The sequence below is a fragment of the Acinonyx jubatus genome, chromosome D1, assembly GCF_027475565.1.
Source record: "Acinonyx jubatus isolate Ajub_Pintada_27869175 chromosome D1, VMU_Ajub_asm_v1.0, whole genome shotgun sequence".
Classification (NCBI taxonomy): Eukaryota; Metazoa; Chordata; class Mammalia; order Carnivora; family Felidae; genus Acinonyx; species Acinonyx jubatus.
In genome coordinates this window covers 105026509-105039075 of record NC_069390.1, presented here as the reverse complement: position 1 = coordinate 105039075, position 12567 = coordinate 105026509, and the positions used below count along the sequence as shown (strand labels likewise).

Sequence of the window (12567 nt, the reverse complement as noted above, 5' to 3'; positions counted from 1 at the left end):
ATTAAGTTGATGATCACTTAAGTTTGAACCCATTATTTACTTCTCTCCTTATTTTAGGTGTATGGTGTCATCCTTTGCATTCTTTTATTTTGTGAATCCCTTAACTGATTTTTATAGCTATTCGTAACTTTACTGTTTTTGTGCATCCTACTTTCCTTATTCTTGGTTATGATCTTTCCTTTCCACTCAGAGTCCCCTTTACCACTTTTTGTAAGGTTGGTTTAGTGGTAATGAATTCCTTTAACTTTTGTTTGCCTAGAAAACTCTTTATTTCTCCTTCTATTCTGAATGATAGCTTTTCTGGATAGAATACTCTTGGTTGCAGTGTTGTTGTTGTGGGGTTTTTTTGTTGTTTTTTTTTTTTCAGCATTTGGAATGTATCCTCCACTCCCTTCTGGCCTGTAAAGTTTCTGCTCAAAAATCAGTTGATAGCCTTATGGCATTTCCCTTGTGTGTAACTATTTTCTTTTCTCTTTCTGCTTTTAGCAGTTTCTTTAACACTACTTTTTGCCATTTTGATTACAACGTGTGGACCTCCTTGAACTGTTTTTGTTGGGGGCTCTCTGTGCCTCTTGGATCTAGATTCTGTTTCCTTCCCCAGATTAGGGAAGTTTTCATCTATTATTTCTTCAAATAAATTTTCTCCCCCTTTTGTTTCTCTTCTCTCTGGGATCCCTATAATCTGAATGGTGTCCCTGAGTTCCCTTAATCTATTTTCATTTATTTTTTTTTTTCCTGTTGAGCTTGATTGCTTTCCATTATTCTGCCCTCCAGGTCACTGATCCATTTCTGTTTCCTCTAGTCTACTATTTATTCCCTCTAGTATATTTTTAATTTCAGTTATTTAGTTCTTCACCTGTGACTGGTTCTTTTTCATGGTTTTTAGCTCAGGGTCTCACTGAGGTCCTCCACTGTTTTCTCAAGTCCAGGAAGTATCTTTATGACCGTTATTTAAAACTCTCTATGAGGCACATTACTTCTATCCATTTTGGTTAGGTCTCTTGCTATGATTTTGTCCTGTTCTTTCATTTGGGACATATTCCTCTGTCTCCTCATTTTGTCTAACTCTCTGTGTCTGTTTCTATGTGTTAGAAAAGTCAGATACATCTCCTGCTCTTGACAGTAGTGGCCTTATGAAGAAGAGGTCCTTTAGTGCCCTGCAGTACAGTGTCCCCTCTTCACCAGAACCTGGCACTTCAGGGATGTCTGCTTTGTGTTTTGTGTGCACCCTACTGTTGTGGCTGAGCCACATTTGCCTTCAGTCTAGTCATCTGCAGTGGGTCTCTTTGCATGTTGTGGGCAGAGTTTGGTTCCTGTGTTGTTAGTTGTCCCGTCTGGGGCTACCTTGGGCTTGAGGTGAGTCAGACCAGATGTGTGCCAGAGCTGCAGTATCATTGAAATACAGGGCACTTTCCCTGTGTCATCCTCTGAGAAGCTGTCATTGGTGGGTGGAGCCTGTAGTCATATCAGGTATCTGCCCTCACCCCAATGCTGGGCCACAATCGGACTGGTATGTGTGGTTTTCTTCCCCTCTCTCCATGGCAGGAGTCACTTTAGGGTAGTGTGGCCCTTGTCCTGGCTGCTTGCACACTGTCTTACTTATGGTGCCACTTTGGATATATTCCTATCAAGTGGAAGGGGCAGGTCTGCAGAGAACATGGGGGCAGGGTATGCTGTTCCAGCAAGGTCTGCATTGGTCTGTTGCAGAAGGGAACCTGAAGCCCCCTGGAAAACTCCTGCAGAGGCTGAGCTGAAGTGGGCAGGAAGTTCCACAGAAAGGAATGGGAGTGGGGTGTGCTTTTAGCAAGCTAGGTGGAGAGTGTTTGTACTGTGCTGGTTCCCATAGATCACCGTTTATCTAAGCTGGGGGACAGGGATGGAAATGGCACCCACTAGCTCTTTTGTTCTTGGAGAAGTCTCCCAAAGATCCCTGGCCCTCCAGCACATGCTATGAGATTAGTAAAGAAATCTCCCTCTCATATACCCCAGGTGTTTTTCAAACTGCTGCTTCTATGCTATATCTCAGTGAGGTTGTTTATTATGCTGTCTTTTTAAGGATGGGGACTCAGTTTTATATCCCTGTCTGGCTCTGCCAGAGCTAAACCCATTGATCTTAAAGTTCCAGGTGTTAAGCCACAATGATCATAAGAATTCAAAAATTTGGCCCCTCAGGTTGTCAAAGCCAGAAGTTAATGGGATTTATGTTACCCATGCAGGTTCCCTTGTGCCTGGGGTGCCTCGCGTGGGTCTACTTCTCTCCCCTCTCTGCACTCATTACCGCCTTCTCTCCCACAGACAATCCTATGTGTTTGCTTCCTGATCACATCTCTGCCCCTCTTACCCTCTTCGATGTGGCCTCTTCTCTACATGTAGCAGTGGAGAGTCTGTTTTTCCAGTCTTTGGGTCATTTTCTGGGTTATTTTTATTCATGTGGGTGTTATCTAGGTGTATCCATGGAACGAGGTAAGTCTAGGCTCTTCCTACTCTGCCATCTTTCCTGGAAGTCTGATCGTTCTTTTAATTTGCAATTCGCTAATGATATACAATGTTGAGCATCTTTTCATATGTTTATTTGACATCAGTGTATGTTCACTAATGAGGTGTTAGTTCATATCTTTTACCCATTTACTAATCAGGTTGTTTTCTTATTATGAGTTCTTTGTATATTTTAAACATCAGCCCTTTATCGGATATGTCTTTTGTAAACATTTTCCTCCACTATGTGGATTGTCTTCTTATTCTCTTAACAGTGCCTTTGCAAAGCAGAAGAGTTATTTTTTTTTTCATTTTAATGTAGTCCAGCTTACTGAGTATTTTTTTAATGTGTATTTATTTTGAGAGAGAAAGAGAGAGCATGAGCAGGGGAGGTGCAGAGAGAGAGAGAGAGGGAGAGGGAGAGGGGCTTGATCTCATGAACCATGAGACATAAGCTGAGCCAAAATCAAGAGTCAGACATTTAACCAATTGAGCCATCCAGGTACCCCATATTGATTATTTCTTTCATGGATGGTGACTTTAGTGTTGTACCTAAAAAGTTATCATCATAACCAAAGTCACCTAGGTTTTCTACCATGTTATCTTCTAGGAATTTTATAGTTTTGTATTTTACATTAAGGTTATCCATTTTGAGCCACTTTTTGTGAGAGGTGTACAGTTTGTGTGTAGATTCATTTTTTTTATATGTGAATGTCCAATTTTTCCAGCATCATTTGTTGAAGAGACTACTTTGCCCCACTGTCTTGCCTTTTCCTCTTTGTCAAAGATCAAGTATCATTATTTATGTGGGTCTCTTTCTGGACTCTCTGTTCTGTGTCATTGATCTATTTTTCTATTTTTTCATTAATACCACACTCTATCGATTACTGTAGCTACATAGTAAATCCTGAAGATGAGTGGTATCAGTCAGCCAACTTTATTCTTCTCCTTCAATATTGCGTTGGCCATTCTGTGTCTTTTTGAGTCTCCACACAAACTTTAGAGTCATTTTGTTGATATCTACAAAGTAACTTTCTGGGGTTTTTATTAAGATTGCATTGAATCTGTAGATAAAGTTGGGAGAACTGGCATCTTACCAATATTGAGTCTTTCTACCCATGAACATGAAATATCTCTCTAGTTATTTACTTCTTCTTTGACTTCTTTTATCACAGTTTAGTAGTTTTCTTTATATGGATCTTGTATATATTTTGTTAGGTTTATCACTAAGTGTTTCATTTGTTTGTCTGCAAATGTAAATACTACCATGTTTTAAATTTCAAATTCCACTTGTTGATTGCTGGTATATAAGAAAGTGATTAACTTTTTTATATTGATCTTGCCTCCTGTACTTTATTGTAAATCACTTATTCATATTTTTGTGTTGTTGATTTTTCAGATTTTCTACATGGGCAGTCAGGTCATCTGGGAACAAAGACAGTTTTATTTCTTCCTTCCCAAACAGAATTCTTTTTTGTTTGTTTGTTTGTTTGTTTATTGCATTAGCTAAGACCTCCAATAGAGTGTTGAACAGGAGTGGTGAGAGAGATCATATTTGCCTCATTTTTTATCTTAACGTGAAAGCTTCTAATCTTTCACCATTAAATATTGTGTTATCTGTAGGGTTTTTGTAGATGTTCTTTATCAAATGGAGGAAGTGCCTCTCTATTCTTAGTCTCTGCGAGTTTTTTTTTTTTAACGTTTATTTATTTTTGAGACAGAGAGAGACAGAGCATGAACAGGGGAGGGGCAGAGAGAGAGAGAGAGACACAGAATCTGAAGCAGGCTCCAGGCTCTGAGCTGTCAGCACAGAGCCCGACGCGGGGCTCGAACTCACAGACCGTGAGATCATGACCTGAGCCGAAGTCGGACGCTTAACTGACCGAGCCACCTAGGCGCCCCTCTGCAAGTTTTTAACCATGAATTGAGGTCAGATTTTATCAACTGGTTTTTCTGCATCTATCAGTGTAATCATGTGATTTTTTTCTTCTTTAGCCTTTGATGTTATGGATTACATTAAGTGATTTTTGAACCACCCTAACATACCTGAAATATCACTTGGTTGTGGCATACAATTCTTTTTCTCTGCTGTAGGATTTGATTTGCTATATTTTCTTGAGGACTTTTGTATTTCTGCGTATGAAAGATATTGGTCTGTAGTTTTCTTGTAATATTTTTTCCTGGTTTAGGTATTAAGGTAATGACGGCCTGACAGAATGAGTTAGGAAGTATTCCCTCTCTTTTTGTCTCCTGGAAGAAATTCTAGAGAATTGATATAATTTTTTCCTTAAACATTTGTTAGAATTCATTAGTGAACCCCATCTGGGCATGGGGCTTTCTGTTTGGTAAAGTTATTAATTATTGATTTAATTTCTTTAATAGATATAGTCTATTCAGCCTGATGTAGCAAAAATACCATAAACTGGGTAGCTTCTAAACAATGGAAAGTTATTTCTTACAATTTTGGAGGCTGGGAAGTCTCCAGGTTCCAGAAGATTCAGTATCTAGCGAGGACCAATTTCCTGGTTCATAGACAGCCATATTTTTTCTGTAACCTTACATGGCAGAAGGGCTAAGGGAGCTCTCTGCAGTCTCTTTATAAGAACACTAATTCTATTCATGAGGGTTCTTCCTTCAGGACATAATCTCCTCCCACAGGTCTACCTCGTAATACAATGACCTTGGGGGTTAGGACTTCAGTGTATAAATTTGGGGTGGGAGGAGGGCACAAACATTCAGTCAATGGCATAGGCCTTTTCAGATAGTCTATTTCTTCTTGTGTGATTTTGCTGGATCGTGCCATTTAAGGAATCGACCCATTTCATGTAGGTTATCAAGTTGTGGGCATATTGTTGGGTATAAACTTTTTTTCTGGGGGTGGTTCATTCCCAAATAAGTCAGTATATTTTTTAATTTGCATTCCAATAAGATTTTTACTCCAAAACTTCTCATATATTGGTACCTACATTGCACAGGATTAGGGACAATGATATGATAGAGTGGAGTAGATCTCTTTTTGACCAGATTATGGTCTTGATTCTAATTCTAACTTGGTATATGATCTTGAACAGGTCAGTTCACATTTTTGCATTTTTGGGTTTCACTCACTTTTAATTCAACGATAGCAATGTTTACTGAGCATTCACTCTGTGTCAAGAACTGGACTAGCCAAACAAAGTAGACACAATCCCTGCCCTTGGAGCTTTGCATCTAGTAAAGAAAGCAGGCAATAAACCAAAAATTGTGATTCAATAAGCATTAAAGTAGGAAGATAGAGTGCTACAGAGCACATGGCAAAGGAATCTAACCCATGGTAAGTCTTCATTGAGGGATGAACTAAATAATCTAGAAGATTCTCATTAAAGAAAAAATGCATTGATATATGTAAGACTTTTTCTGACTTCTAATCTAGCAGAACCAGATCAATTGATTTTTCACAAAGTGCCCAGACAGTTCCATAGAGGAAAGAAGTCTTTTCAACAAATCTTATTGAGACAAGTAGATATCCTACATGCAAAAGAATAAAGTCAGACTCCTTCCTCACACCATGCACTAAAATTAACTCAAAACTGATCATGGACATAAATGAAAGAGATTAAACTAAAAAGCTTAGTAATAAATATTCATTACCTCGAGTAGGGTGAAGCCTTCTTAAATTCAGCACCAAAAGCACAGCAACAAAATAAATAAATTATTAGACTTTTAAATAAATTGAAAACTTTTGTGCTTCAAAAAAAGAAAAGAAAAAACTTCAAAACAGTAAAATGACAACACATAGAATGGGAAAAAAAATATCTACAAGTCATATATCTAGAAAAGGACTTATATCCAGAATGGATAGAGAACTCTTACAACTCAATAATTAAAAGACAAATAACCTAATTTTTTAAATGGACAATGAATCTGAATACACATTTTTCTAAAGAAGAGATAGAAATGATCAATAATCACAGAAAAGATCCTCAAAACTATTCTCCATTATGGAAATTCAAATCAAAACTAATGAAATACCACATCATACAAATTAGAATGGAAAAGACAAGCCAATAACACATGTTGGCAAAGATGGGGCAAAATTTTAACCCTGATACAGTACTTGAGAATGTAAAATTGTACAGCTTCTTTGGACAATAGTCTGATGGTTAACCATAAATGCTAATCATAGATGTACCATGTCCAAGATAAATGAAAACATATGTCCACTTGAAAACTTGTACGTGGGTGTTCATAGCAACATTCTTTATAATAGCCAAAAGGTAGAAACAACCCAGATGTCACATCAACAGCTGGATGAATAAATGAATACAGTATATATCTATCAGTGGAATATTATTTGGCAATAAAAAGAAATGAAATATTGATACATGCTCTAACAGGGATGAATCATAAAAACATGCTAAATTGCCGTAGACTCTAAAGTTCTCTTTTGGCCAGCAAAAGAGTGGACGCAGGATTAAAGCGAGAGATGGTTAATATCCGGGAAAAGACCAAAGCCCCAAATAAGGGTCCTTGCCCCATTTTTATTAGGATCAGAAGGCTTCCAAACATGGTGATGGACATGCACAAAGGGACAATGAATCTGTGAATATTAACTCGTGGATGTGAGGGAAAGGGGGTCTTGAGGATATTTGTGGTTAGGGGCTATGGGTTAATAAATAACAAAATCCAGGCACCAGGCAGTTGGGAGGAAGGTTGTTTACAGTGGACAAGAGGCAGCACCTCTGTTTACCTTAGCCAGCCTTGGGGATGAGATGGGGAAATAACCTCAGGGTTGACAAGGCACCTTTTCTTTTGTTAACCATCTCCACTCTGGGCTGCTTTGCCTGCAGCACAGCAGTCCATAGTCCAGTTCACCAATTTACTTAACCTGACCCTATCCTCCTGTGAAAGCAGCTTTTCTGCCATAGTACTAAATTGGAGGTGCTTCCACCCTGAACATCTAATCTTGTCTATTTCATATACCTATGTATTGGGCACCTTTGCACCATACCTATTTTAGGCCTTTGCCTCTCCCTCTCTATTCTGGGGGCTCTGCACCCCCCCTCTATTATGGGGTGCCTTTGCACCTCCTTATTCCCGGCACCTTTGCGTCTCCCTATTCTCGGGGTACCTTTTCACCCCCTATTCTTAGGGTGCCAATGTGGTTTGCCCAAACTTGGGTGTGAGCATTTTATGACTTTGTATTTATTTATGCCTGTTAACCCCTTGGTCTAAGCCCAGGGGATTCCTAAGCTTATCCCCCACACTAAATAAAAGAAGCCAGTCACAAAAGACCACATACAAATGGCTCTCAACTTATGAATGTTTGACTTATGATTTTTCAACATTATGATGGTACAAAAATGATACACATTCAGTAGAAACTGTAATTAGAATTTTGAGTTTTGACCTTTTCCCAGGCTAGCAGTATGTGGTACAGTACAATCCCATGATGCTGCCCTCAGGTCCAAGTTAGCCACACAATCAGGCATATAAACAAGTGATACAACCATTCTGGGCCCATACAACTATTTGTTTCTCACTTTCAGTACAGTATTCAATAAGCTACACGAGGTATTTAACACTTTATTGTAAAACAGGCTTTGTGTTAGATGATTTTGCCCAACTGTAGGCTCATGTAAGTGTTCTGAGCACATTTAAGGTAGGCTAAACTAAGCTATGGTGTTTGGTAAGTTAGCTGTATTAAATGCACTTTTGACTTACTGTATTTTGAACTTACAATGAGTTTGTCATGACATAGCCCCTTCATAGGTCAAGGAAGATCTGTATTGCATTATCCTACTTATATGAAATGTTGAGGATGGTAAATCTATGGAGACAGAAAGTAGATCAGTAGTTGCCTACAAATGGGCAGGGGGGCAAGAGTGGGAAGTGACTGCTAATGGTTAAGGGTTGTTTTGGAGGTCATGGAAGTGTTCTAAAATTGATTATGGTGATGGTTGCACATCCTGGTAAATATGCTAACAGGTATTGAATTGTGCACTCTATATGAGTAACTTGTATAGCACCTGGGCAATGTCTCAATAAACCTGTTTTCCAAAACACAGAAAAACACTTTACATCATAACACAGGCCTTCTATTTTTGTCTGTATTTCCATCTTTCTTTTCTCTGACACACACACACACACATCATAAAAATTTTTATAAAACAGTACATATCCTCTATATCTTTCTATTATTTTCTATTCTTTCTTATTCTATTTCATTAAAAAACTATCTTGACCTGTGTTCTGGTTACATTTTGCTGCATAACAAAGCACACCAACATTTTGGGCTTAAAAACAACAGGCCAGTATTATTATTATTTCAAGGGGTTCTATGGGTTGAGTGGGCTCCCCTGGGCGGCTCTTCCTTGTGGTTTTTATGCCATTGCAGTCAGGTGTAGGCTGGGGCTACAGACTTCTGCTGGTCCAGCTGTGTTGGATATCTGAAGGGACTCACTCCTTTGGTTGGCGGTTGATAGCAGCAGTCAGCTGGAAACTAAGCGCTGATTGTCAGCTAGGCAGCTATACTTGTCTTCTCCATGTGACCTGTATTCTCACAGCATGGCATCCAGGCGCCCAGAGAGAGTGTCCTAAGAATGCACGTTCTAAGAGCCCTGAGTAGAGGCTGCAAATTTGTTTATGACCTAGACTCTCAAGTCCCAGAATGGTACTTGTGACACCTTCTATTGATCAAACAAGTTAGTGAGATGGCCCTGATTCAAAAGGAGGAGACACAGACCCTTTTGCTGAATGATAGCAGGATCAGAGAATTTGTGACCGTATTTAATGAATCTCAATTCATTAGATTGATTTTACCACTCACTAATGGATCTCGATCTATAGTTTAAAACATATCACTGTAATAGGATAAAGTAATGTGTCTTCCACTACTAATATTTCTTGAAGCTATGAATTAATTAGATCTCATGTCAGGATATAGAAGCTAATAATTTCTTCCACTTGGAAATAGGCGGAAGGACAAGGGAGAGTGCAAAGCAAGAAGTGTGGCGGGGTCTGATGTTTGTGGTGAGGTTCCTACCTAGAAGGCCAGCATACTTCTCCAGCCTCCCATGGCTCTTTTTTTTTTTAATGAGATATATTTTTTTAATGTTTATTTATCTACTTAGAGAGAGAGAGACAGCATGAGGAGGGAAGGGGCAGAGAGAAAGGGAGAGAGAGAATCCCAAGCAGGCTCCGCACTGTCACCTCAGAGCCCAACATGGAGCTCAAACTCACAAACCGTAAGATCACGACCAGAACCAAAATCCCGAGTTGGGTGTTTAACCCAGCCACTCTCAGCCTCCCATGGCTCTTATTCGGGTCCAGGTAAATTTAGGGTAAATAATTTACTATAGGTCCACCCAGTGTGGTGGGCATGTGTGAAAGCTGTCACCATGCTTGGCAACGCTGCATGTGTGGTAGAAGGGATTTTACACATCTATCGACGTGGCTAAGAGATCAAAGATTCATGGAGAGATGCTCACATTCTTTAATGTTGTCCCCGAACTCAGATGGCTGTGGAGAGGACAATCTTAGTAAAATGCGTCAACAGTAAGGTACTGAAAAGAAGCATGCTTTACACTCCCTGTGCTATAGTATCAATGCGTATTAGAGCTTAATTTTCAGAGTAGTCTTTGTCTATTAAAACTCCAAGGGTACTTGCTAGAAACAGATATTTCCTATTCTCATGGCTTATCAATGCAAGACTAAATCAAAGGCAACAGGGTCACTAAGAACAGACAAATAAAGGGATGGCCATGAACACTGTGACTTTGTGAAGCAACTAGAATTTTGCTCAGCCACATCATTTGGAGGATGGATTTGCAGGCTGAGGTAGGCGGCTATAACGGAGTCATCGTCAATATGAATTGTACACACATGATGAACAGCATGAACATAATATCTGAAAGCAAAAAAGGAAAGAAATGTTCCCTGCCTGTAGTTTTATTCTGCTGGGTGTTCCGAGATGTTTCCTAAATGGACAGTCAGACTTCTAAGTGACCGTGTCATTCCCCATCTTTGCATGGCAGGAAGAAGAAAGATATAAATATGCAAACGCCGATCTCTTACATGGTTGCATGGATACCAAGCAGATGGGTAGATGAACATAAAACTGGCCTTTATAAACAGAGAGAACCCCTGTCAATCCAGGCTGCATCCATCTGGCTGTACGGCTACAGCATTGCTTTATCTGAGAGGGACAAAGTGGAAGACAGGCAAGCTAGGAGAGAGCGCCGTTGAGAGAGGAAGCTGTTTGAACTTTAGAGTCTACTTAATATTAAAATAATGAAGTAGCTCTCAGTTACATAAATGTTGTGTTATTAGTCCCTGTGGATGCACCTTGGGGACTAAGGATCTTTGGAAGAGATATTTAAGTGTCTTGATTAGTAATCCCAACACTGCTTACTAGCTAGCTACTTAACCACGCCAAGCCTCCATTTTCTTCTCTATGAAAGGAGACAGGACATTGCTACTGCCTGCTAGGGTTTTTATGAGGGTTACCTGAAACAGTGTTTGCAAAGCCTATTGTACGGATCCTGGCACATAATAAATGTCCAATAATTATAAAAAATAATCTTAGCGACCTTATTACGATTGCTGCCTTCACTCTCGCTCTTCCTGGGAGAGAATTTCTGTGCCTTCTCCTCCCTTTCTTTGTCTTTCAGCTTCTTGTCAAACATTGTGTGCTCTTCGTTGCTCTTTGCATTTCAGTCATTAAAAACTCATGTTTCTTTCATGCAACCTCTCTCTGGCACAGTCGCCTCAGAGAAGGAAACCTTGGATGTCAAAGAAGTTAAAATAGAGCCTCTGCTGCTTCCAATCAGGGGCAACGGCCTTCCTGCTCTTCTTTCCAATCCATCACGAGTCCTTTAGCTGGGAATTTGTTTTTCAGTGATTTTAATTCAGTTACAGCAAAACCTTGGATTGTGAGTAACTTGTTCTGCGACTGTTCCGCAAGATGAGCAAACATTTCTAATAAGTTTTAACTGGAGAAACTAGCGATGCCTTGCAATACGTGTAGTATTTGACTCCAAAGGTCACATGATCACAACTTAACTAATGGTTCTCCTCTCTCTCTCTCTCTCTCTCTCTCTCTCTCTCTCTCTCTCTCTCTCTCCCTCTCCCTCTCCCTCTCTGCGGGATCGTGGGTGATCATCTCCCATGCTCGGATGCTCAGTCTCAGGCTACAGTGTCTGGCAAAAATCAGTGATTTTTCAGAACTTTACAAGGTGCCCCCAACTGGCACTAGTGTATGTTTTGTGCCTTCAAAGCACCTATGGACAGTCCTTTGCTTTTCCATACAAGAGTGTGCTTAGGAATGCTTTCCTTCATTCTAGGTCATTGGATAGGTTCCTTGTTAAAGTTGCATGAAAAGAAAAAGATTCCACTGAGCCAACAGATAGCAGTGATTCCATTAGTGATAGTGAAAGTCATCCTACACAATAACCCTCCTCTGTCTTGTGTCTCTCACACCAGCCACGAAGGTTTTCAAAGGTAAGTGCAGGTTAATTTATTTTTCTTTATATTTTTATTTGCTGTATTATTTTGTATTATAGTATTGTGATCATTTTTATATGAATATTTTTGCGTGTGGGACAAATCATCCGAGTTTCCATTGTTTCTTATGGGGAAGTTCGCTTTGATATACAAGTGTTGTGGATTACAAGCATGTTTCTGGAACGAATCATGCTCACAAACCAAGGTTTTACTGTATTTAAATAATGAAACATGCTGATATGTAGTTACCTGGTGATGCATACTCTCAGAGGTAAGTTAACTTAGAACCCCAACAGCTCCTCCCTCCTCCATCTCCTTCATCCACCACCTGCCCCCCAGACCCCAACCCCTCGGCTTCCATGCTGAATTCCCTTCAACAGAGCTTCTGGAAGATGCTTGCCCAGCTTTTGTCTGATTGACCCTCTGTCAATGAAGTAGACCATCCCTCTTTAGACAACTCTAGCTGTTACACACCTCTTTTTTTTTTTTTTACAGTTTATTTGTTTATTTTGAGAGAGAGAGAGAGAGTACGAGTCAGAGAGGGACATAGAGAGGGGGGGAAAGAGAATCCCAAGTAGGCTTCACACAGGTTAGAGCCCGACGTGGGGC

At 39.8% G+C, this 12567-nt stretch overlaps 1 long non-coding RNA gene across 1 annotated transcript in view; it reads left to right on the top strand.

The window, feature by feature from the left end:
- The window catches only part of LOC128311959 (uncharacterized), a 166360-nt gene that overhangs the window by 119246 nt on the left and 34547 nt on the right, over positions 1–12567 (top strand). Inside the window, exon 6 of the long non-coding RNA XR_008290716.1 lies at positions 11799–11955. This is a non-coding gene — a long non-coding RNA (uncharacterized LOC128311959). The remainder of the gene's footprint in view (positions 1–11798; positions 11956–12567) is intronic.